This window comes from Gallus gallus, chromosome 2, assembly GCF_016699485.2.
Source record: "Gallus gallus isolate bGalGal1 chromosome 2, bGalGal1.mat.broiler.GRCg7b, whole genome shotgun sequence".
Taxonomy (NCBI): Eukaryota; Metazoa; Chordata; class Aves; order Galliformes; family Phasianidae; genus Gallus; species Gallus gallus.
This window is the reverse complement of record NC_052533.1, coordinates 126,842,229-126,868,663: the sequence shown is the minus strand read 5'-3', so window position 1 is coordinate 126,868,663 and position 26,435 is coordinate 126,842,229. Positions and strand designations below refer to the sequence as shown.

Below are 26,435 nucleotides of genomic sequence, written 5' to 3'. Positions count from 1 at the left end.
CTGCGCCAACGTCACCGCCCCGCCGGGCGCCTGCCGCAGCGTGCCGCCGCCATCCCCGCCCCTCAGCAGCCGCCCTCCTCCTGTCCCCGCCCTGCCCTGCCCTGCCCTGCCCTGCCCTGCCCGCGGTGGGGGCGTTGCGGGGCGGCGGGCGATCTCGACGTGGCAGCCGGAGGGAGGGAGCCGTGACCTTCCTGCCCAGCGAGCGGCGGGGCTGCTTCCCCCCGTCGTGAGCCGCCTTTAATTCGCTTCGTCTGCGCCACCTCTCGGGTGTCGCGGTACGCGGAACGCTGGTTTGCGTGTGCTTTCACCAATCCTTGTTCTCGGCCTGTAGATCGTACAGGGTTTTGTTCTTTCGTCTCCAAACAGGATAACCTTCCTGGGCCTGTCAGGCCAGAGAAGGCCCCAGGGGCCTACAGCTCCCGAGGTTGAGTCACCAGCCCCGGGGGAGCACCCCTGGCTCAGAGCTCAGCATATCCCATGTGCTGTGTGCACATCAGCACGTAAGGACAGGTCCCAGTGGCGAATGGAGAGCGCCAAAGCAGCCACGGCGCAACCTCAGCGCCATGGAGATCGGCTGCCCAGAGAGGTTGTGGAGTCTCCTTCTCTGGAGACACTCAAGACCCACCTGGGCACCTACCTGTGCAACGTGGTCTAGGGAGCCTGCTTTGCAGGAGGGTTGGACTAGATGATCTCTACAGGTCCCGTCCAGCCCTTCAGTTGTGTGTTTCTGTGATTCTATGGGACGGGCAGGTGGATGCTGCTTCATATCAGGCTTGCACTGCAGCCTTCCAATAGGCCTTCTCTAGTGCAGAAAACGTTTTCAAAGATGTCACCAAAAAATTGATGTTGTTTTGAAAAATTCCAGCAAGGTAATATGACAACACAGAAGATTTCAAAGAGCCATATTTCCTAAGAGCTCAACGCCCATAACTGGCTTAATAGATGGAATTAAATGTTGAGCTTTATGTAAGTACGACTGAATGCATGGCAATGGGAGGTTTTTGTGTTGTAAGGAACTCCCCAAATGTGTTTTTTCATGCACGTTGAAGGTGGACTCTAAAAATGTGACCCCCAATGTGTGTCTTTTTTTCAGAAATCTGGTCTCACAGTGTCCAAGGTTCCTGCAGGGGCTCTGGAGCACCTCCCCTATGAGGAGAGGCTGGGAGAGCTGGGGGCTCTTCAGCCTGGAGAAGGCTCCAAGAAGACCTTATAGTGGCCTTCCAGTACCTGAAGGGGGTCCTACAGGAAAGCTGGGGAGGGACTTTTTATAAGGGCAGGTAGAAACAGGATGAGGGGAAATTGCTTTAAACTGGAAGAGGGTGGTTTTAGACTAGATGTAAGGAAGAACTTCTATACTGTGAGGGTGGTGAGACACTGGAACAGGTTGCCCAGTGAGGCTGTGAATGTCCCCTCCCTGGAAGCATTCAAGGCCAGGCTGGGTGGGGCTGTGAGCAACCTGGTCTAGTGGGAGGTGTCCCTGCCTATAGCGGGGCGTTGGAACTAGGTGTTCTTAAAGGTCCGTTCCAACCCAAACCATTCTATGATTCTATGAAAATTCTTTCTTTAGATAGACACTGATCTATACTGCAGGATTATGGATGTCAGCCCTAGGAGCTGGCATGGTTGGCTTCATGAGGAGCTACATCTTGGCCTTCTGCAGTGGGCACTGCTGGAAAATAATGGTGTGCCCCATCTTTTCTATTTGCTACTTTGCTTACAAAGAGTATTGGCCTCTTGAAGTCTGGTAGAAAAATATCCATTCTGCAATGAAAATTTAATGGGATACTTGAAATACAAAATGTAATAAAATTTGCTTAAACAGCAGAATGATAGATTATACTGGTTTTGTATGCTGATAATTTTGTTTGTAAGGTCAATATATTTTTCACACACAAATATTTATATAATTTTAACTTCCTTAGTTTTTAGCAAAGCACTCTTAAAGTGCTCTTAAGTTCAGGGTTTTTGTTTTTTACAATGTCACCCTTAAACTGGCAATCAAGTGCTGGTTTTCTAATGGAGTACAGTTTGAAATGAAAGGAGTGGTAGCAACTGTTTTACTAATAGACATTTATATACTTCTAGAAGATTAATTAAAAGCCATTATACTTTGTTTTCTCTGCTTTTATGCTTCTTTCCATGCTTTTATGCTTCAGCATAGACTATGCACTTGTTTTGGAAAGTATTAGCTGTTATGATACAGGCTGTTGCACAACTCAGCCACCCTAACTTGCCAAATAAATTCATATTATGTAAGTAGTTTGTTTCTGACGTTGCCCTACATAACATGGGGTGACGGAATAACAAACATTGAATCATAGGATTTGTCTGAAGGTGAAAGAGACCTGTAAGAAGCATTGACTCCAGCTTCTGGCTCCACACAGGACCACCAAAAATCAGACCGTCATTCAGGTACAGTGATTTTAAAAGCACGAATCGTATGATGTAGATTTTGTTCATTTTCACTTTACGTAGGCAGGAAAACCCTGCAAGAACCTTCAAAGTACAGGTGATGAAGACCAGCTAAGTTTTTTAAATGCGGCCCCGTGGCACCACCGAGTGGCAGCACCGTGAATAGCAGTGCAGCCTTAGGTTGGCGTAGAACAGATAGCAGACTCCCTACGTACATAACCTGTTTCAGTTTGCTTGGGATGATGAAACAGAATACTCTAAAGCTATCAGTCTTTTTATTCTGAACTAACGTGATACATTAGCAGGTAGATACGACATTTGTAGCAGACTGAAATATTTTGAAGGAAATTTTGGTGACATTAAAAGTGGCAGAAATCCACATACTGCTCTGCTTATATACAACAAAGAAGTGAAACCAAAGTTCTATTTCATACTAATTTCTATATTAACAGCAGATTATTATTAATCTTAAAGATCTCTTAGTGGATTTGACCAAACCTACCCCAAGGATTCTTTCCGGCAGTGCTAAATATAAAACATTTCTCATATCATTCTTCAAAGAATCAGAGCAGAACATTGAGCGACACATTACATTACAAGAGGGAATATAATGACAAAACCAGAAAGAATAAAGATAAAACTTAATCTTGTTATTTATTTATTTATTTATTGTAATCTCTCTTCTGCCTGTAATGTTCCCTGTTTTACCACAACTGTTACTAGACATCGCCTACATAATGCCTTTCTATGGCTCTAAGCATAAAAGGAAATAGGCTATAAGAAAATTTAATCTAGCAGAAAGGTTTTATGGAGGAGATCACAGAAGATGTGCAAAAATATTTAAATCTTGGTACCTGCTCTTTGATGTGGTATGTAGAAAAACTACTGCACCCTGTAGCGTACTGTGCCCAATGCATGGAAAATCCTAAGGATTTCTCTATCCTGAAGTAAGGAAAAGTTCTCCAATCCAACAACCATTATCTTTGGCAGTGTTAACCAATAACCATAAAAGGGCTGGGCAGCCTCCATACAGAGTTCTACCCAGAGAAATTACTCATCTGGGTCACAGCTGGGTGCTTTGGGCTAAGGCACAGCCCAGGCTGAAGGTTAGGGTTAAAGTTTGGGTTAGGAACAGTAAGGCCATTACATCTATATGCGTGCTTAGGATGGGGCTACAAAGAGTGGGCAAAAAAGGGTAGTCCACAGAAAGAATTATTCCCTGAGGCCTTTTACATCTGGGCTGTGATTGGGCATGCTGGGGAAGGCTCAGCTGATGACTAGTGTTAGGGTTAATGCTGGTGTTACGGAGTAAGGGGTACACTGCAAAAATAATGCTTCTCTGAGATGTTTTTCATCTGGATGCTAGCTTGGAGTTTGAAGCAAATGCTCAACGCATCCTTTACATTCATACGAAGAGTTTTAAGGGGTCAGAGTCTAGAGCTGAAAAAGAGTTGCCATAGGAATTTTTTTCTGAGTTCTTGATCATGTTGACTATAACTTGGAGTCCTCGGCCATCTCAGTTGATGTTGGGTGTTAGAGCTCAGGCTATAGTTAAGCTTAGAGACAGAGAACAGACAAAGTTTTGATCTCTGGAATGGACCAGGAAAGGGGCTGCAAAAAGTGTTGCTCTTTGGGAAGTTTCTCGCATGGGTGATGGTTAGGGGCCTTGGGCTAAGCCTCATTTCTTATTGTTAGGGACCCGGTCATGTTTAGGGCTGGGAGAAAGGAGAACATCTAAAGCTCTGTTTGTAGTGGGATTGGAAAGGGCAAAGGACAGCAGGGAACAAAAGAATTGTTTGCTGAAGACATAGTCTCTGTCTGTGGTTGTTGGGTTGTGGGTACCTAGCTGATACCTAGGTTTGAGGTAAGAGTTAGAAGAGATGCGGAGACTTCCAGCAGTAATTGTCTGGAAATGATCTGCCAAGGTGAAGAGGAGGGTATCAGAGGTGTTCTTCTCTGAGATCTTTTTGACCTGAGCCATGGCTGGGATCTTATGCTGAGCCTTGGTTGACGTGAGGACATGCTTATCCAGGCTACGGCTAGGATATGTGGGGCTAAGTCTCATTCAACACATAGATTACGATTTAGGTTAAGGTTAGAGGTATAAAGCTCTAGTTGGAATGGATTTCAAAAGAGTCTGCAAAGGGAAGAAGTGGTGTGCAGATAAAATTAATGCCTGAGACCACGTTCCTCTGGACAAAGCCTGGAGGTATTGTGCTAAGTTTCAGCTGTAGCACAAGTTTAGAGTGAGAGTTTGTGTTTGGAAAGAGAGAGGGCAGGGAGTGAGACAGGAAAAGGTCTGTCATGGGAAAGAGGCATGCAAACAGAATTCTCACATAAGGACATATTAGTCTGGGCCATAGCTGGGGTATTTTAGGCTGGGTCTCCACCAACATGTAGATTTAGGGTTGAGAGACAAAACATAGGGCTCAATTTGAAGAGAGTCTTGAAAGCAGCTGTTGAAAGAAGGTGTAGGCTGTGAAAAAAAAACGTTAAATGAAATGTAAAAAAATACTTGTGCCCTGAGGTTTTGTTCATCTGGGCTGTGATTGGGTGACTTGGTCTAACTCAGTGACCTCTGTTCTCACAGTAGTGAACGATTTCAGTAAGGCTGGGGACAGTTTCAGTTTCCTTACTGCAGCACCTCAGAAAAGATTTCTTTCCCATCTAAGTAAGGTAAGTAGGCGTTTCAATTAAAGGATGAGTATTCCATACCTCACTCTTACCTTGGAAATTCAACTCATTTATTTTTCCTATCGACATGTTCATCTTTTAGGGCTGACGCAGAATCTAACATTAAAATTTACTGCTAAGGAATACTGTCTTCTTAAAAGTATTTATTAATTTTACATTACTTTTCATGATAGCTCATGTTCTTCTGCATAACCATATTATGCAAATATAGAAACATTCTGACAAAAATCATAACCTTTATTCCCTGCATGAAGTATAAGAATCTTCTCATTACACCTTTGACATAAATAGTGTTTAGCCATCAAAACTAAATTGTTATGACTGGTAGAGCTCATGAACGTCTTGGGAGGTGAAAAACACTTTGGCAGACTGTTCACATTCATATTTCTATCAGCATTAAGCACTGAGAAAAATAAATATGCAAAGACTTGCTACCCAGCTGTGAAAAAAAGTTCAAATTAACACAAAGCAAACACGAAATTATAGGCCCATTAACTCGTGTCTGTGGTTATACAAAATTGTTTTCTGTATTTTTTCAAGTGAACATTAAATATCCCTTGTAACAGGTCTTCTAATATTTGTCTTTGGAGAGTTTTCACAGCTTCATTTTGTAGGCAAGGCAGTTTTCCTAATAGAGCATTTCAATCAAGAAGTGGTTGCTGCTCATACAGATGGAACTGAGTTGGCTTGAAACCATGTGCTTCATTTATTAGCAATGCAATTGCAGAATCAAAGCATGCAGGCTCATTTGTGCAATTACCCTATTGCACTACAATCTGCATTGCTGACTCTCCAGTGCTGTCAGTACCTGAGCCAGCCAGTAACAGAAGCAGCAGGGACATCAGCGCTCAGACCTTCTCAAGCTCTTTTAGTTGTTTCTCTGGGTTCTACGCTAAATAATGATGTTATAGGCATGGCTTTGAGCCAGAAAACAAAGAAGGATTCATACACATGGGTCAGTTTTTGCAATTCTGACTGAGAAGTCACTGGGAATATTCAAAAATACCAAATGTAACCAGGAAACTGCCATTCAAGGAAATGACAGTCACTAAGGGAAATGTCTCCATTTTAGTTTAATGTACTGTAGCTGGGGTTCCCATAGGAAACCGGATCTGCTTTTGAATCAATGTCCTATATAGCAGGTTGATGTGATGCCTGAGCACCCTTGGCTTTGGTCTAAGATTACCACAGAGAAGACCTGAGAAGGCAGCTGTATTCTTGGGAACCAAGAAAACCCTTGTCTGAGATAGAATGTCGTGATTTTTCAGTGCCTTTTCTAGCAGAGGGAAGCTGTATAGTCCCTCGGGGGAAGAAAAAAAAAACAATCAGTCATGAAGCTATGAATAATACATGGAGCATATGTGGATTCAATCTGCACTGTCAGTGCTAAGTCTGGCATTTCCCAACTTTTGGATACTTGATTTGGCATTCTTAGCTATTCTTAATGTGAGAATTTCCATACCAATTAGACTTTTTAGAAAATTAAAGAAAAAAAATCTACCTAATCATAAAATCTACTTCAGACTGAAATTATTCCTATGCAGAGGCCTTACTGGAAAACTCAGCTTCATTTAAAATTCCCTGAGGACTGATTCTCTGAAAGATCACCCAGAAGGTTTTGTCTGTAGAGCTCAGTAAAATGACCCCAGGGCTGGCTGCAGTCACGCTGCCCAAATCTCCTGTGTCCATACTGTCAGTATGATCATGTATCCAGCTTTTATTTGGATACCATGTGACATGCCTGTGACACTAAGACATAACTGCTATTTTTAAAAATTATTATTATTTTTAGGTCAAACTCTCTAAAACCGTGTGGGAGCTGTATTGCAGCTTACCAGATTGAGTTTATGTAGAACAAAATTGCGGGGTGCACTTGTATGCTTTGCTGTGCGCCTTAAGGTTCTATGAATATGTTTGGATTGTGAAGATGATAGCTTAGAGGAAGCCAAACCTTAAAAAACAGTGCTTGCAGTAAACTGCTCTGAGCGCACTGCCTGCATTTTTATGGAATCACAGAGTGGTAGAGGCTGGAAGGGACCTGCAAACATCATCCGGCCCAACCCACCTACCGAAGCAGGGCGACATAGAGCAGGTCACAACCTACAGCAAGTTCTTCTGGTTGGAAAGTTAGTTACAGTGGTCCAAAACAAAGCCTGAATGCAAGCTAACAGTTAAGGACCGTGAATGTTCAGAGTAAATTATTCACATTTACTCTTTTTATTTATCTGTCTGTCCAAAATGTGTAACACAGAAGTGTTTGCTTTTGAAAATTTCCTCCTCAACGTTGGCCAAGTTCAACGTGAAAGTCCGAAGCAGAGCATGAAAGAGGCCATCTAGATTTCTATGGGGTTTCATGCATTAACTTCCAGACCAGTATTTTTTGTGAATCATGTTCATTACTTAAGGGTTCCATGTGTGGTATTGATCTAAACCAGAGCACTATTATGCAAAACACACATATTTAAAATTACACAGTAAATAAAGCTTGGAGGGGCCCATCTATTTCCATTCCTCACTCGAAACAGGATCAACTATGAAGTTTGATCAGGTTTCTCAGCTTCATCCAATCAATTCTGAAAATCTCCAGGAATGGAGATTTTTTGAGTTCTCTGGTTTCAGATTCCAGGCCTGGGCCAGACTTGTGAAAATGTTATCGTCGTATCCCAATTGAATTTCCCGTGATGCAGCTTGCTGCCATTGCTTCTTGTCTTTCTAATGTGCACATTTGATAAGCACTGGGCTCTGTCTTCTCCACAACTCTTCTTTAGTTAACCGAAGTCAGTGATTAATTCATCCTTAGACATCTCTTCTAACCAAAACCAACCTCCTTCTGTATCGTTCCCTCTAGTCTTCTAGGTATTGGTAAAATACTGATAAAATAGTGAATTTTATACCAAGAAAACAGACTTACAGAGCCTGCAAATCAGTAAATAATCATCAGTGTAAATAAAGGGAAGGCTGGGAATTAATAGGTATTTTGGATTGAACCAGAACAGAGGGGACAGTGACAAAAAAATCCATGTTGGCCAAAATGTGAAACGTGACTTTTTTCCTGTTTCATTTAGAGCTACCTCTTTTTCTTAGTCTTGTTTTCATTTTAGCTTAGGCTATTTTTAAAATGAGAAAATGTTCTTTTGAAAGAAAAATTCATACTTTAAAGCTTTTGGCATTCCTGAATATTTTGCTTTATTGCAAAGAATTTGAATTGTTTCAGCCTGTATAGATTTTCCAGTCTGTCTTCTTGTTAAAACTGCTGGTCAGCAGTTTGACTCAAATTCATGAACACTTTCCTTTAGTTCTATTTTTATCAATTCACTATTAATTGATTCTGCTGTATGCTGAACTTTAAGAAGCATTTTATAGCTCCCAAAAGGTGAATAGGCCTAACCATTTCAATAAAAAAAAAAAAAAAAGGAAAATGTAACAAGTCACAGATGTTTAATTCTAGATATTTTTCAAAGCATACCCATGATAATGAACTGATATGACAAAGATGCTGCAGACTGTACACCAAATTTCTGAACAGCTTCTTAGCTTTCTACCTGCAACGCCTATTGCTTCTGACTTTAAGAAACTCCTACATGTCCTTGTCTTCTTTTCTTCCATTTTATTTTTAAGTCGCTTTGAAATTATACAAAATACTCAGCTGCCTAGTCTAAAGACTAGCTCTTATGATACTTAGTTTTATTACATGTCATTCATGGAGAGCATTCAACAATTGCTGCCCCATTTTTACTGTGTCGAAAATAGACATTCTATTTCCTACATTAAAATTATACTCTCAAATCCTCTCATGAAGTGTGGGATATTCTTTGGGGAATTATACTGAGCAATAATAAGAAAATATTCTCAGGATATCAGCAGTCTGTGTGCATTAGGGAAGAAATAACAGATGCTTAAAAATCTTTACAAGACAATGGACTCCTATTAAAATCCAAGGTGATGCAGTTATGCAGATGCCAAAGTGCCTCTAACAGTTACATGCAATTCCTAATGCTGATGTCTGGATAGTCACTTAAACTATTTGCTTTTATGGTGAGCATTTTTTTCTCAACGTTCTCTGGGATAAATCCTTCTAAAATACTGCATGTCTTGCAGTAGCACTTGAACAGTAATGCAGAGACTTTTTAAAAGGCCAATCGGTGGTTCATTTATTCAGCAGGGCACAAATGACATTCTTGGTGCTCCTCACTGAGTGTGGGTGTTTTCCTCAACATTTTGGACATCTTTCTGCTGTCTTTTCCACAACCTCATCTGTCCACTCGGGGACTTACCTTCCTCTATTCCATTTTGTTCCCCTCCATCCTGCCCTGTTTTTCATTCTGTTATGCCTCCACTCTTGCTCTTTACTAATTCCATAGCCCATGGAACTCTAATCTTTTTTCTTCATTAAACACATCTCAGTGTAGTATATACGATAACAAGAAACAAGAACTAAAATATGATATAGCTAAAACATCTGTTGGCCTTTACTCCAGTTACTGCATGTATATATTGCATGTTGCTTTTATCCTGTCTGAGTTGCAGTGCAAATTCTTCAGGGCAAAACAATACCTTTTTTGATGTATCTTTACCACTTGTTTATAGGATCTGGTATGCTGGAGTCCTGTTCATGATGCACTGTGGGACATCATTGCATTGTTGCTTTTTTTAACTATTTTAAAACCTGAATGGATCAGTCTGGCTGGGAAAAGCATAAAAGCGGCTCCATCTGCTCCATATGTTAGCAAAGAACAACATCCTGAGATAAAGAAAGAACATTTGACTTGGTGTACTCTGTCTTTGGCTCTTCCTTAGAGATCTCATATCTGTCTTGGCTGCTAAGAAGCACTTGGCACATTTCCAGCCTGGTTGGGTTGTCTGTGTGAGCCTGAAAAAAAAAATACTGCAGAAATCAAATGAGCTCTTGGAACTGTCTTCTTCTGAAGGTGAGAACTAGAGTATTTAATTCTCAGAAAAGAGGAGAAGATGCTGTGGTGCTGGAGAAGGGTAGATTTGGACAAGCAAGAATAATCAGACTTACAGTGTCAGGAAATAGTCTGGGGTGATAAAGAAACAAACCAAACCAAAACAAAAAACAACCCTTTCATCTGGTCCCTGAGCTCCCTTCATTATCCTCAGCCACAGCAACAACTTGCAATCCACTGGGGTATAGGGGAGAGTGAAAGCTTCATTAGTAGTAACGATGACTCTAAAAATGGCTTATTTCCTTGCATTATCTGGTATCGTAATTAGTTATATGGCATTTTGCCACAGACTGGGAGCAACTGTATGTGGTTGTTAATGTGCTGCAGTAAAGCATTTGAAAACGGGGTTTCCAAGATTGCATCCATTTGATTTTGTCTGCTGTGAGAATGTCAACATCTTTATACAGCACTGATGAATGATGAATGTCACTTGGAAAGCTTTTGACCATGGTGTCCAGTGGAAAGTACTCCAGGCCTTAAAGTAACATTCTCAGCCAGAAGTCAGTGGAAAAACTCAGACTACATTTATGCCTTCAGAGGGTGCAGAAGTGCAAAGGGAACAAAATAGACAGAAATATGACTGCTTGGGGGATCCCTGGATTGTCCAAGTTCTTCACCTGCTTATTATTTGTATGGTGCAGTGAGTTACCAACGTGGGAACCCACTCAGATGTACTGTGTACTCTATTTCTGATACAAGCCAAGATGCCATTGGCCTTCTTGGCCACTTGGGCACACAACTGGCTCATGTTTGGCTGAGTGCCAACCAACACCCACAGATCCTTTTCCTCCACACAGATTACCAGCCATTCTGTCCAAAGCCTGTAGCTTGCCTGGGGGTGTTGTGGACAAAGTGCAGGACCTAGTACGTGATCTTGTTGAACTTCATCCCATTGGCCTCAGCCCAGTGATCCAATCTGTCCCGATCCTCTGAAGGGTTTTCTACCCTCGAGAATATTGACACCTCTCCCTGAATTGGTGTCATCTGCAAATTTACTGAGGGTGCACTCAATTTCCACATCCAAATCATCAAAAAGATATTAATCGAGGATTTAATAAAGATATTAAACCTCCAGTACTGACCCACTGGGGAACACCACTAGTGACCAGTAACCAATTGGATTTATCTCCATTCACCACCACTCTCTGTGCCCAACCCCTCAGCCAGTTTTTTATTCAGCAAAAAGGATCCTTGATCGTGGCATCCAAGGTCACAGACACAGTAAGCAGAAAGTTGGAGCCCTGTGCACTGCAGCCAATCCTCTCACCCGGGTTCTTGATGGTTTCTTTCAGAAATGGTCACCATGCCCTTGTGCCTTTTAAATTCCTCTCTCAACTTCAGCACCTCAGCAGCTTTGGAAATTTGGTCTTATGATAGCAAGTGGAAGGAATTAAAGACAAATTACTCAGATAACACGGAATTTAAACAGTCCTTAATGGAGAGCTTGCCAAAACCATGAAATCATGTCATGATGAGAAGTGTCACAAATGATCCCATTGAGCTCAACATGGTGCTTTGTGTTGGCATGTGCCTGTGAATTGATGCTCAAACATCAAGAAACTGGGCTACGGAGAGGCAGGAGCAAGTTCCAAGTGAGTCTCAAAAGCCTTTTTTTTTAAGCTTGGTCTCAACGCTGCCAGCTGAGAGGGGGAGGGAGCAATGTTGTATGTGGGAAATAAAAATACAACTCCTCACATTTGAAGTATATTTGCATAGTTTGGGTTATGTCTTCCTGACACCAGCCCGGGAGAGTGAAATCAATTTTTGATCCTTAAAAAAGAAAGAAGGAAAATATTTTGAACACGTCAGGGTTTTTCTCTTTCTGATTTTGTTCCTCCTGACATTAATTAGCTGCAGCATGTAAGACGGAGGAACCATTGCACAGCACCGCTATTTCTGGGCACTAAGCAGCAACACCACAGAATTCTCTTTGCACTCACATGAACCCGGCAGGAACAGGCAAGGGCAGATTGAAAAAAAAAGATGAAAGGGAATAGTTTAGAATGTAGGGGGGCGGTGTGTGTGAAAAAACTCGGGTTTTGACCACTCAGGAAAGGTTTGGTGCCTGGGAACCTTTGCCACCAGAGAGCAATGGAAGCCTTTAAGTACACACATCACCCACTTAGTTTAAAAGACTTCCTTGTCTGTCATTGAATAACGTGGGCTGTTCTTTCATATTTGTTCTAAATCCAGGCCAAAGAGACTGAAGATCAGTTGTGGAAGCTTCAGGAAGGCTCTATAAAAATTATACCCCCGCTATACATGAAATATTTTAAATATCTGAGTCCTTTTTCTTTTTTAACTAGTTATAAAACAGGCATTTTTTTAAGATGTTGGAGACTATACGTGCGCTTTTTCAGGGAGCAGTAAGTCAGTACGTGCTCTACATCCACTAAACCACAGTACTTTGCACATGACTAAGTTTCTCCTGTTCTGATACATATTTCGTATTTTCACTTGCTCACGTGGAAATTGGCTTTGTCACTACGGTCTTCAGTGGGTAATAACTCCTATCTTATGACTGTGAAAATCTGAAAATAGTGGATGACGAACTGTCTATCAGTAGTGCACCTCTGAGACCAATGTGGTGCTCTTCAAAATGGTGGGCAAACTGATGGGGAACTCAAGCGATTGCATCTCTCGGGAAAACTCCTGCATGGCCATGGACACAGTGGGATCTGCACTTGCTGATGCTTGCTGCCAGCTGCCCACAGGTCTGTTTGCACATCTTAGCATCTCCAGCCCACAGTTCGTGATGCGCTGACACTCTTAATACTCTTTTCAGCTCTCTTCGTACCAGAAGAAGCATGAAAATACTTGAGGTTCATCTTTAAGACAACATGTAAGAAGGAGAGAGGCATCTCTACAGTGTTTTGTGGTGATGAGTTACTGTGTCATACATCCCATTCTGTGAAGGAAAGAGAGAATGGGCAACTTTCCTGGGGGAATTGGTAAAGACAGTGAAGTGAAATGAAATATGGCAGCTACTACTTCACAACACATTTTGGCCATCAAATACCAAAGTTTCTTTTACTGTATTAGCAGTAAATGTGCCATAAGAGCAGATCAGTAAAATGGGAGGAAAAGATGATGCATATTCACATGGTTTAGAGATAGATACTCAGCCTGGTCACCATATATAGTCCACCAAGACATACATCCCATATTGCTCAGGGAATCTTGAAATAAATGGTAGCTGGGAATACTCAGTCTGACAGATTTCTCTAGCCAGTATTAATCTCTGTTTTACCTCTCCTAGCTCCTCGTTTAGTCTTTATTCCTCAGCTTCCTCGTTCACAATGATTTTCAATCTCCTCCTTTAGATTCTTATCCAAACTCAGCTTCTTGTTTGTGTGTCTTTTCCTAGACATTTTTCACTGTTTCGACTGTATCTGATTACCCGTTAAACCCGTCTCCCTTTCTCAATTCCTTCCTACCAACTTGTTTCCAATTTGTTCAATCTTAAGATCCTCTTAATCCCTGCTATGAGTAGTCCCATCTCACTGCTCACAGCACTTTGGCAACCTCTTCCAAATTTCCTTTCTTGTGCTACCATGCTATGACATGCCATGCCACCCATACCACGGCATTCCTGCCCTGAGCAGCTCCCCTTTCCTCTCTCCCATCACCACCAAGACCCAGTGTTGTGGCTGCTGACAGTACATCCTTTCTTTCAGATCCCATGCCCAGACTTTGTCCAACAACAACAAAGTTTAGAGCCAGAAACGTGGGGGAAGTCGTGTACGCTCAGAGGCTGGAGCCTGTCAAGTGGATGGAGTCCTGGAGAGTTTAATTCAAAACTGAGGCTTCTACTGAAAACATATGTTATGCACAGCCTCCAAGTTTTATAGTGTGGCCAAATTTTCGTCAAATTTTGTGAGGGTAGCAAGAAGTTAATCTCCAATAAACAGGCCACCCAGCTTGCAAACAGGAAGTCCCTGTACAAAAGGAGGAGAGCACTACGGCTATTTAGAGGAAAGCCTACCAAAAAATTTTAATGTGGTCAAAACAATGCATTTTTTTTTTCCTTCTCATTTGTGTTTTCAGGAACAGCTGAAAGCTTTATACTGAAGTTTTCCAGAAGTGTGTCCTGAGGCAAATATCCAGCGTGGAAAATTCCAGACTGAACAATTAATACATGGTAAAAGTATATGCCACAGATAGCAGTGCCATGGGTTGGGAAGTGTGGGGTGGAAGTCCAAGCAGCCCAACTCCAATCCGCTCATACTAACCAGGCTGCTTACCACTGCTCACCCAAGGGCAGCAAAGGCAGCATTGATTCTAACCTTTCTCTCCATTCATTTGCATCATGGACATATGAATTCTAACTGGAACAGTTTCAAATGCATTATGAAGCACAGCCAAATAAGAGTTTTCTGTGAAAATCTCAGAGAAATTTATTGCAAAAGTCAATCTGTATGCAACATATATATGTGTAACAGCAGCCATCTGTATTATTAATAACATTACAGGAACATTGGGTTTGTTTCCCTTTTAAAATGTTTTATCACCAGGTTTAACTTACATACTTTTTTACTTACATTAAAAAAAAAAAAAAGTAGAGAAGACTGAGGCCCTTTTCTCTTTGAATGTGCAGTATTGCTGCATGCTATTAACACTGTTTCTGGCAAATACCCGCAGAGTGGATAGAGGAGGATTGTTCTGTCAAAATGCTGTGAACACAAACATGTTTTTAGTGGGGTTTATGAGCTAAAATGAGAGCAGTGTGGGATCCTGTACAGAGCAATGGTCAGGGCTTAAACCAAATCTCCAGTCCTCTTCCATTGGATTACTTCGTGACTCATTTCCCCTCTGGTAAATAACATATGAAAGTCTCTGTTATGTCACATTAAGTTTCACTTTCTCAGGTTCTTCCGGAGTCCTATCAGTTCAGTTTTCCTGTGTTTGGCCACCTGACCAAATCATTCCAGCCTCATCAGTGCTAGCACACGTCCCTCCAGCAGATGGCAGATACTGCTCATCCAATGCAACCCCGACACCCTGCTCAGCACGTCAGCCGTGGGACCCGGAACACCAATAAAACAGGAGCTAAATCTTTAATGTACGTATATTTCAAAATGATCTTGATTAAAGCACAGTTAAAGTCTGGCATATTTATGTTTTTATGCAGTGCAGAATTCCTAGATGTATGTTTCTCTTTATGATTTCTTGAAAAAAATACTTATGCTAAGCAAAGATAAGCGATCTAGCTGTTGAAAACAAACTTTTCTTAGTAGGGCTTGTTTATGGCATTTGAGTACAAACATTTCCTGTTACTGAATCACATGAATTGCTACTGACAATGTAAATTAAGATCTGAATTCTTTCAGACCAGAATTCAATTGGGTGTTTTTTTTAACGGGGGCAACTCATACAAGCCTGGCCAATATATAGCAAATTTCAAACCCTGATGTACTTCACAGTAACTCTTGAAAGTGAGTCTATTTTTACTGTCATTCTTCCTACTGTACTCATTAATTCCCTCTCTCCCTTATTTAAGTCCAGAAAGTCTGAGGAGTTACAATGAAGTTCACCTCATGGTGTAAGAAGCTGACAGAGAACTCTGATTTCAGTAACGTGTTTCATTGTATTATTTCCTGTCCATTGCTTAAGAGAAATATTCCAGCTGGAGAAAGACAGGGCAAAAGAAATAGTAGGAGATAGCTAGATATCTGCAGTCAAAATTCTGTGACCTCTCTCGTACACTTTGAATTATTTTCCATATCTGAGCTGTGGTATCAAAGCCCATCCTCTGCAGGAATTATATCCAATTTCCTTTCTGTACATCTAGACTTTTTTTCAGGAGCCATTCAGCTGAGAAAACCAGAACTATTTTTGCTTGGGGTCCTTGGCATGCTATGCTAAGGAAACTATAACAGTATCATGATTTTTTTTGATTGAGGGTTTGATTTTTTTTCTTTGCTGTCTGGATCTTGTTGCATGGTCATCCAGGAGGCCATTTCATTCCAACCTTTTATTTTAAGTTTTCTTCATTATTGTTTCTGATCTTGTCTTCAGGACTCTCTTCAGAGAATGACCAACTTCTGAAAGCATAGAGGTAATTCCTAGGCAGTATCATCACTCCTGAACAGAAATGTTACTCTGATGTTTAACATATATATTGAAGTACTCCACGAACACCTAGAAATAAACAGATCTGGAAATTCTTAATTCTGATAAGAAGTTTCTTGGCAAAACTAGATAATAGCAGATGATGTTTTATTTATATTATTACTATTGCTGTTACTACTGTGTGGATAGAAGTTCTACCCATGCTTACTGTTGAACCCATTTCATCCACCGAAAATAACCACAAACAACTGTGAAGGACTTTTCCATTGAGTATCCAGCATAAACTTGAATGACACAGCAGCTGTTTATGCTGAAGACAATTTAATCAGAATAAGAGTTTCAGAATTTGCTTTTGAAATAAAGGTATTTCCTCTGAGATATATGCCAAAGGCTAAGAATTGAAGCCATGAGCAAGTCCTGTTTCCTCCTGCTTTGTAACTAGCAGGGATGAATATCTCCAGGATAACATTTAACACTTTTCAAAGTCCTACTTTCAGGCCAGTGTGACATATGACATTAAGTGTTTATTAATGCCTGCCTTCAGTATGTAACGTTGAACTGCTAGACTTCAAAGATGGATAAGAAGACAAACAGCTTTTCTATTCTAGGTTATACGTGCAGTCAGATGGGGGACTCAGGTGGCAGGGGATACATTGTTGATCTTCTCGCATCACACAGTTTCTTGTGCAATATGATTTTTGTGAAGAATTGGCAGCAAGTGACAACCCGTCATAAAATGCCTTCTCAGGAGCCAGTATACTTGCAAAATATTTTCTTCATTCTTCTATACATACTGTGTTGCTGTGTCATCTCTCTGATAAGGATTAGGAGATTTGTTTGGGTTTTGGTCTGGTTTGTTAAGAGCTAATTGTTGAGTGCTCCTTACTTTTTGTGTGTCTGGAAGGAGAGAAAGACAAAGGAAGGGAAAAAGATAAAGCTTGAATGCCTAAGCCCCTTCTTATCTTCCCTTCTTCCCTCTTCATTGCTGTAGGCATTGGCTGTCTGAAACATGAATGTTTTCATGCATAAAGTAAAACAACAATCCTCTTGATCTTAGGAGAGGTAGTTTTTCTTTCTTCTAGAATGAAAACGTATAAGCCTGATGTGGCATAAATAGTGCTATATGTAACACATTTATCATTCCTGCTCTGTTCATCTATACAGACCGAGGCATGAAAGAATAAAGCAGGAAAACAGCGGTAAGAAAGAGGAACTATTGAGGTTTAAATCTGATTTAGCACTGCTGGCAGTTCTACTCTGTGGGATTACAATCAGCATTACTTTACATAAATTTGCTTACACTATCTGATTTTTAAAAGTAACTTGGAAATTGGCTGTGTCCTGGACTTTTGATTTAGGCGTGAGATCTCCTAAGCACAAAGTTCCTCTATCCCCGCATTGCTGGAACTTTATGTACAGTATTTCCCAGATTGAGTATACACAGGAGCAAGGAGTGGTGGAGAAAGGGCAGTCTGAGCCCTGTTGTGATTTAGCACAAGTATGAAAAATGCAGTCTGAATCCAGTTGGATGTAGTAGGAGAGGGAGCACTCTTGTCGCAGTACCCGAGATTGCATAGAGTTGGGCTTGAGTTTCTCAGCCGTACTGCAAAGCACTGCAATCATCAGACAACCACATTCCCTTCCACTGGTAGCTCCCATGGGAGATAGGTACCTGAAAACTTTGAAGGTCTGCGTCTACTGTGTCATCATCTTGGTTTCTCAAAATCTTCCCTGGATTCTCTGTGCAAATACAGAGTGCTTCCTCTTAATAGTTAATTTTGTTTGAATCTTTAAGACTGTAGCTCCTTATAGTTACTGTGTTGTGCAAGCAGCTATATAAACATTTGCTGTTATTATTTAATGTTTTTCTTTTTCCTTTTCCATTTGATCTTCTCCCAGATTAGACTGCAAGTCTCTTAGGGCAGGGACAGCATCTAGTTGAATTTCTGCAGGGCCTGCTAAAAGCAGCTTCATAGGTTTCTATGGTTCCATATATATATGACTGAAGATGTAGACATCTGGACCGATGCTCCTGCTAGGGGCCAAGTGCTGCCATCACTTTCTGCAAGAGCATACAACAAGACCTCCCAGCACCCTCACAGAGGAGAGAGAAGCTCTTCAGAAGAACCCTGAACCAGAACACAACAGCAGCATTACTTCATTGATGAGACAACACAATTAATCATAGTGTGGAAATGCTTGTTTGGTGAACACAAGCATCAGTCAGAAGGTCCCGAGCCTTCATGGAGGTGGCTTTCATCTCCACTCATCCCAGCAAGGCTGTGCATTCCTGTCACAGAAGATCCCTGACACTGCGGATGGGAAATCCTTTCTGATCCTGTCAGATTGTCTGGGAGAAAGGTGCTGGTGAGAAGCAGTTTGTTTGTAGGGTGAGAGTTTGGAGAACCAGCATCAGTCCCGAAGTGCTGAAGGTTTCTGCATATCCTGGTGGCCTGGGGTCAACCCTGGAGATGCAGAGGCTCATCCCAACTGCAGTGAAATGTCCATGACCACTCACAGGGAGCTGGATCAGGAGGCCAATTTAGCAGAAAACCAGCACTGGAAAATGCAAACAGTTGGGTGCTGGTTTAGCTCTCCAGCCTCATTCATTGTTGAGTAGCAAAGATAATCAGTACAAGAAAATGTTTGAGAGAAATTTGGAAGGTGTGATAGGAAGGTGTCCTTGTCCTTTTAAGCAGCAGCTGGCCAGATGTGCTGCACAGATGCTGAGGCAGTGGAGAAGCTGAAGCACCATCTGTCACTCTACAGGGGATTCCATTTGTCTGGAACATAGGGATCATAACTCCCTGTCCTCCTCAGCCTGCCCCTCGAACCAGGCAGCAGGAACACTTGTCCATTCCTGTGCTATACAGACAACACACAGTTTTTACCTCAGTACAACACACTGTGAGAAAAATAGCCCCAAATTGTGTTCTTTTGCATCTGCTGAATGTAGATCTACGAATCCATCGCTCCTGCCATCTGTGCTTGTCCAAGAGTCTGGTAAAACTGGCATTGGAATTCTCTTCCTAGAATGGAAAGACATGTGGGGTCATTCCTATAGCTAATAAGGTGGATAATACTCAAAATTATGTCTACCATTAGTGGCTGGACCACTAGTAAGTAACGCAGTATCTTTAACCTTCCAACAATAAACATGATGGAAACGGACACTTCCAGAAATCCTTGTGGGGAATTATAGGCTCCCTTAAGATGAGCTGAGGAGAGAAAAATAAAATTGTGCCTGAAGAAGCATGACACAAAGAAAACCAGATGAACCTGAAGTCCACTGAAAATATGTATGCTGGTCCCCATTTTGGATGCAGCCAATGGATGCCACCAATACCCAAAAGACCTTCCTCACATTCCAGCTCTCTGAAGGTGGTGCCCTCCTACAGGCTCTGAAAACAGCCTGCCTGGGCCTTTGGAGTCAGCTTCCATGCTCCTGACACTCACAGCTCTGTTTACATTGCAGGAGGAATATTGAGAACTATATTTGGTATTCAGTGTTTCCATACTAATAGAGTTGTCTAGATGGCCACAACTCCGCACAATCATACTGCTACTGTTTCCTCATCTACTGATGGCACTCATGCTTTCTTCCATTTCCAGGATCCTCTGGCACCAACTCCTGCGTGCTTCATCCTTCTGTCCCTCTCTACCCTTCACTTTCTTGATCCCAATACTCCAGCTTCTCCTTATGCAACTGAGAACAAAGCTATAAAAAGAAGATATTTGTTTCTATGTAAACTCTGTTTTCAAAGATAACCAACCAACCAACCAACCAACCAAAAAAACAACCACCTTTAGTACTGCAAACTTTTAAATCTTTTAAAATATTTCAGTGCCTGACATTGAATCTACTTGCATTTAAACTTAGGGTATGTGCATGGGGGTGGAGTACTGTTCTGGTACACAGAGTTAGTAACATAAACAAAGAGAAACCAACACCAGTGGGACAAGAACAAACCACAGCACAGTCCAGAGCAACTCCACTTCGTACTCTATTTTGTAATCCCTAACTTTTTATCTTTAATCTTGTTTCTAAATTCACTTATTCAGTCGGCAAGTACTTACACTTTTCATAGCTTTCCACATGGAAGACACATGACTGAAAGTTGGGGGCTGAGGCCCTGATCCTTTGACACTTACCATTGGGTGTTGAAGAGGTCCCCAGGATCTGCAAAAAGTGCATGTTTTACAGGACTGTGATCCTAAAATGTAGGAGCTTCAGCATAGGGCACGTGTTCCATTTGTTTTGAAAATGCTATGGTGTTGTGCAGTTAAATAGAAGTGATGTGTGATAGTGGTCATAGCATTGCTATTCATGAAGTAATCGTGGTCATGTTTTCCTTAAAAAGTTGTATTTAACCAATACCCCTCATTACATTATGCTGTAACTTCTGACTGTGTTCTCAAAGTGATACCCTGTGTAAGAAGTTTTCAGTGCCTCTTTTCATTCTTTACATAGTGGCAATAAATTTTGGCAACTCTAAAGAGCAGAACTGGTACCTCGAAAGCATTAGAAAGGCCAGCACTACCTACACAGGCATGCCATTGCATGAAGGCCTGGGCTGTCTTTGTTCTGTAAGTTATGAGCTCATATGTCAACATGGGAAAACAGATGTTTAAATGAAAAAAATAAAGAAAATGCAGAATGAGGAATACATCCAAGTTCCTTTGGCATTTGTTCAGGTGTTTCACGGACTGAGCTAATGGTGATCCTGTGGACTGGCTGATTATCATTGGAGTCAGATGATCTTGTTGTAACTGTAAAAAGAAAAAAGCAATTTTACTCAATGCATACATCTTTAATTCACTGCTGTGCTTAATTAAAATAGTCTTTTGCTGTCTATTATGAGAAGGTTAGAAGTTAATTGACAGAATGCACTTAATCATTTTCTGTGGAAGAAAAAATTGTGTCATCAGGTGGTCCTCTGTGCAAAAACAGCAGCACCTCCTGCACATTCAGTGCAGACATTATGCTCAGCCTTCAAAGCTCTGTAAAATCATTTCACATTTTGTCCATTGATGAACCCCTTCCAGACCCAGCTTTTACTTACCCATGAATGAAGTGTTGCCATGATTATTTTTTTGCTTCAAGAGACGCATCCTTTTGTCGCCTTCATTTCCTCCATCTGATCCCATGTTACTAGCTACTCGTAAGTTCATGGCCCATGGTGTGACATGCCATGTCTCTGTCTATGAAACCAACATATTCCTAAAGAGTCAATTTTAATAGGCATTTTATTTTCATCTTCCCATGGACTATTTTTCCTTTGTTGCCTTAAGCTGATATGTTGCAGGATGATTCACATACTTGCTTTCTCTGACTGGAATGTAAAGTATTCAGTTAGATATCAAATAATACTTTTTCTTCTCTTGCTCTCAGCTTTAAAGAACAAACAGAACTTTCTATCTCAAGGAATCACTTTTATTGTGACTTTGGGACCCCATTTTGCCAGTTCCTGGTTTTCCTACACTTCTCTCAGACAACATTCAGGTAGTATCTCTCTATGTTCAATGGAACATTTTGCTAGAAATTTATATTAAAGCCATCAGTTAGATTCCAGTCTTCAGACTGGAGAGTTTCTGCAGCAAACCTTGCTGTGTTTTTTGAAAGCTGTGAATCTACTGGCTGCAAAGGGTGGTTAATTGCCTGTGCTATCTTAAAATTTATGCTGAGGAATTGGTTAGGTACATTTACCAAATGTAATAATAGAATAATCTGATAAGGCCTCTCTCGCTGAACTGTTTGCCAAAAGATGTGTTTATAGTATTACTTCAACATTCTTGCATTTTATTAATTTCATTATTAAGTCATTTTTACCCAATACAATTCATCATGACCTTAAAATGAAATGAAAACAAATGGTGCCAGAAGTAAAAGTCAACAAGGAAAGGATGATACATGGCTTTCATCCATTTGTCCAGAGAAATAAGATTAAAGGCTAGGTTTTCAGCTGCTCTAAAGCTGTGCTCAGCCCAGCTGGGAGGGGTGGGGGAGCGTGGCTGTGAGCTGCATTGTCTCTTCTGCCTGGGAAAATACAGTTTCCAGAGAAACTGGGAGTTAACATCTATTAGACCAGCCCTGCACCTCACCATGCCTACTAGTAGCACACTGGTCTTCCCAGCTTCCTAATTTCTTGGTTTTAGTTTGTGTCTCCAGCTTGAGAGCATCCCTTTCATTTTTGCCAGCACCTGACTGGCCTCATCTCCTGGCAGCTGTCAGTGCCAAGATGGCCCTTCTCCTCTGGACCTGGGGCAGAAAACCAGAAGCCGGCAAAGATTTGGTCTAAAAAGAGAGTAATGGTAACTGATTTACCAACTACATCTAAATTGTCTTCAGAACCATGTCCACAAGGTCTCCTCCTCTCTGCCCAAAGCCTTTTAGAGAATTGTTCTCAGTTGGTATACAACTGTTTTAAAACTTGGTACTTGTTTCCTTGGGCATGTGGTTCTTATCAATAGGTATTCATGATGAACAGCCCAATGCCACCCAGAAAGCAGCTGAAGTCACATAGCAGTTTCTGTTTGGAGAGGTGGCAGCATTAGAAGCTGGAGCACCTCTCCTATGAGGAAAGGCTGTAGGAGCCAGGCTTGTTCAGCCTGGGGAAACCTCACTGCGTCCTTCTAATACTAAAAGAGAGCTTATGAACAGGAGGGAAACTGACAATTTACATGGGCAGATAGTGATAGAACAAGAAGGGATAGTTTTAAGCAGAAAGAGGGAAGTTTTAGGTTAGATAATAGGAGGAAATATTTTACTCAGAGGGCGGTGAGGCACTGGTACTTGCTGCCCAGGGAAGCTGTGGATGTCCCATCCCTGGAGGCGTTCAAGGCCAGGATGGACGGGGCCCTGGGCACTGATCAAGTGGGAGGTGTCCCTGCCCACGGCAGGAGGGCTGGAACTCCTTGGGGTCCCTTCCAATCTGTTGTATGATTCTATGATTAGAAAACCAGACAGGATTGGACAGTCTGGCCAGCCAGGATGTGTGCTGGGTGGAAGCCTTCTTTCAGTTCAAACCTGGAGTGTCGTTCCTTCAGAATACCTGGAATGGTGAACTAATGAAGGTCAAAGTTGCAAGAAATCTCAGCTTCACCCTCCTATCAGGGAATAAAGGCTGGCCAACAGGGTGCTCCAGCCTGCTGGGAGAGATTGTTCCTCTTCTGTTGCCATAGATAATCCAGCACACAAAGACTGTATTGAGGATGTGATTAGTTCTTAAGTGCTCAAAGATGTAAAGCACTGAAAAGCTACTCAAACACCAGTGTGAAAGGATTTATTCCCAGGTAGCAGAGAATGAAGAAATAAAGTGCTAATCATCATCTAAGGATGAAATCGATCTTATCTCAAGAAGAAAAAGTAAAGAGCTTTGCTGGAGGAAAATTCCAAGATGAATCCTTTCTCCTCCTACCTGAAGGGCAGCCGTATACTGATTTACAGCACAGTCAGAAAATATTTTTATGGAAAAAGCCCTCATGTAACATGGCTACGGGATTCAAAAGAAAGCTGTGGATTTCTCTATGCTACTTACTCTTTTTCAGCTCTTCCTTTTTTAAAGTGGAATTGTACAATTTCAGCTACTCCTGGAGACTCTCTGGTCACGGGGTGAATAGGGTTTGTGTTTCAACCTAAATGATCTCATATAATAAACTACTAAAAGCTGGTTTTAATAAAAGAATTAGAGAGAATGAGGCTGCTGACAGACAACTTGATGAACCTTCTCAAATTTCTTTTATAGTATTGATTTGGTTCCAGTTTCTCATTTACAACATTTACTTGTTGTATACATAAACCATTTCTGAAATAGTTGAAGTCTTCCAGTTAGCCACACAACCCAAATGCAAATTCCAGAGCTCTGTTTTCAACAAGAACATTGCAGTAGATAGAAAAAGCAGTGATGTCAGAGATTTAATATGACAAAGAAGGAACAGCACACAAATAAAGTTTGAAGAACTTTGGCAAGACCATAGTTAGTAATACCACCAAAGAAGCCAGCACTGTACATAAAAGTGAAGCAGCCAGAGCTGTTGGGTCTGGTTTATTGACACTAGAGATATGCATCACCTATGAGTATGAAAAACTGGATACACACCTAAGCTTGGCAACATTTCCGTGACAGATAGAGAAGAAGATCTTTAAAGAAAATATAAAAAAGGATAAGCAGGAGATGTTTTTTTTTTCCTTGGTAGGTTGGTTATTTTCCTTCCAACCTTTGGCAATCAAAATTCAGATCAACTGCAGTGTAAGTGGTAAAGGCACCTGAAGGCATCTCTCTGTAACAGGACATCACTCAAGGAATGTGTTTCTCCTCTTTCTAGGGCATAGTGGCATATTTAATTTTTAATACGGAGCTGTGGGTGAGAAAAAGAGAATCAGATCTACCTTCAGTGTTCAAGGGTAATATTTATTTTTATTTAACAAATGCTATTTATTAAAGTAGCTGGTAATGAGATTCAGATTGATAATAAAGCTGAAATAATATTCAGTTTTTATATTGACTGGAAAATGGGAAAGGCATCTGTGCACAGATCACTTTGCAGCTAGATCTTAATTACGGACCTTGAGTGTTAACCTTTCTGTGTTCTACTTCATGTTAAAATGGAGTGTTATTTCCCAAGCACTTCAAATAGGGTAACAGAGCTGCAAATGAAATTAGCAATCCTCTTATGTAATCTCATTGAATGACACCTTAGAGATTTCAAGGAAGATGCTTGGAAACCGTTCCATTATTGTATACATATACATGTTAATCGAACTTTTATTTGCTTAGAAAACTAAATGAAAAACAGTAGCTTAAGATAAAAGATCAAATTAACTACTCCCTTGAGAAAGATTTTTCCTTAAGCAACTTTATTAAGCCTAGAAATAACAGCAGTTTTAACAAGCTAATGACAAAAAAAGACACACAGAGACAGATCCTGAGGCACAGGAGCATGGAGAGCTGACATGCTGGTGGACTACTGCGGTATTGGTATCGGCAGTGTTTTAGTCCCATAGATTCAGTGATACTAAAATTTAATAAAAATACCTTTTTCTCCCCTCAAAGTTATTATCTGTCCATTCAAGAGCATGCTTTACTCTTACAGTCCTTGGGATGACAATAGCAGCAGTTAATCAACAAACCATCAGCACTTATAAGGTATTTCTGCACAAACAACAGCCACTCATTTAATGGCTTTTACAATACCCTATGTGCCACCTAGATTTTATGTAAATCTGCAGGGGTTGCACCAGGAGTAGAGCTTGGTCTTGAGTATTCCACTTTTCCAGCTGGCTGTCAAGCAGCAGGCAGCAGGCAGCAAGCACTGAAGCATGGACACAGCAGCTGTGGGTCCAACTCAACTGGCGGTGCATGTATGGAACTCCCACAGTTGTTGGAATCTTGACCTGACAAGAGTGGTCTATGTAACCTCTCCCAGCTACAGAAGAGGAATTTTAGCTTTAAGCCATCTTGGAAAGAAAACAAAACCTACAACAAACAAAGAACGACCTAAGAAGAGTAATTATATGCTAGCAACAAACTGATCACAGGAGAATTTCTTGCATAGAATAGAGGCAATCTTTGGAATCTCATTGTTCCAAATCTGCTCTCCTCAATGGATGGAGCTAGAGCAAAAACCTTAAAGGGTATTTCAGAAAATCTATGCATTTCTTCTCTCTGCTTGATATTTTGAGACAGAGAAAATGGGGAGCAGTTGCTGGAAAATTGGAATGGTATGGCCATAAGGCACTGAGTAAGCAGTTTCATCTACATAGCATAGAACAAAGCCATAAAAGATACTCATCTGTGTGCTGAAAGCAGAGGACATGTCAGTGTGGCACTGCACTTGTGCAGCTGCTGTGCCCTGGCTCCAAGCTAGGTCACTGCTGCTGGCACAAGGCATCTCGCTCCACAGAGCAGAGTAGAAATAAACCTGAGAGCACAGCAGAACACCTGACCAGATTTTTATGACCGTGGGCTGATGTTCAGGAAAAGGCTCTAAAGGAAACTTCAGGTTCCTTTTCAGCAACACTGGAGACAAATATATTGCCTTGACTCAAAAGGCGTCTTGGGCACACACTCATAAAGCCTCTGCCTTTCCATGTAGAAAAAAAACCCCACAAATCAAGAGGAAATAATTATGCTGAATTGATTAAAAAATAAAAACAACCCAACGAGCAAATTGTGGTTCGTATTTTGGGTTTGAGTCATTTTTTTTTTTTTTGTTGGTTACATACGTCAATTAGATGAGGGTTAGGAGGTTCTTATTGGAACTGCTGAATATCTTGTGTTACAGCTCTGG

General features: G+C 41.2%; 1 long non-coding RNA gene across 4 annotated transcripts; it reads left to right on the top strand.

Moving 5' to 3' along the window:
• The first annotated feature begins 118 nt into the window (after window positions 1-118).
• Window positions 119-19,929, top strand: LOC101749368. 4 transcript variants are annotated; one of them, XR_006938543.1, is made up of 4 exons: window positions 119-2,412; window positions 14,121-14,214; window positions 14,942-15,135; window positions 16,092-19,929. It is a non-coding gene; the product is annotated as an uncharacterized LOC101749368 (long non-coding RNA). The 4 variants fall into 4 exon arrangements; XR_003074006.3 differs by lacking the exon at window positions 16,092-19,929 and having other exon boundaries at window positions 119-275; window positions 2,322-2,412; window positions 14,942-15,426; XR_005857586.2 differs by lacking the exon at window positions 16,092-19,929 and having other exon boundaries at window positions 119-275; window positions 1,094-2,412; window positions 14,942-15,426.
• The last annotated feature ends 6,506 nt before the right edge of the window (window positions 19,930-26,435 follow it).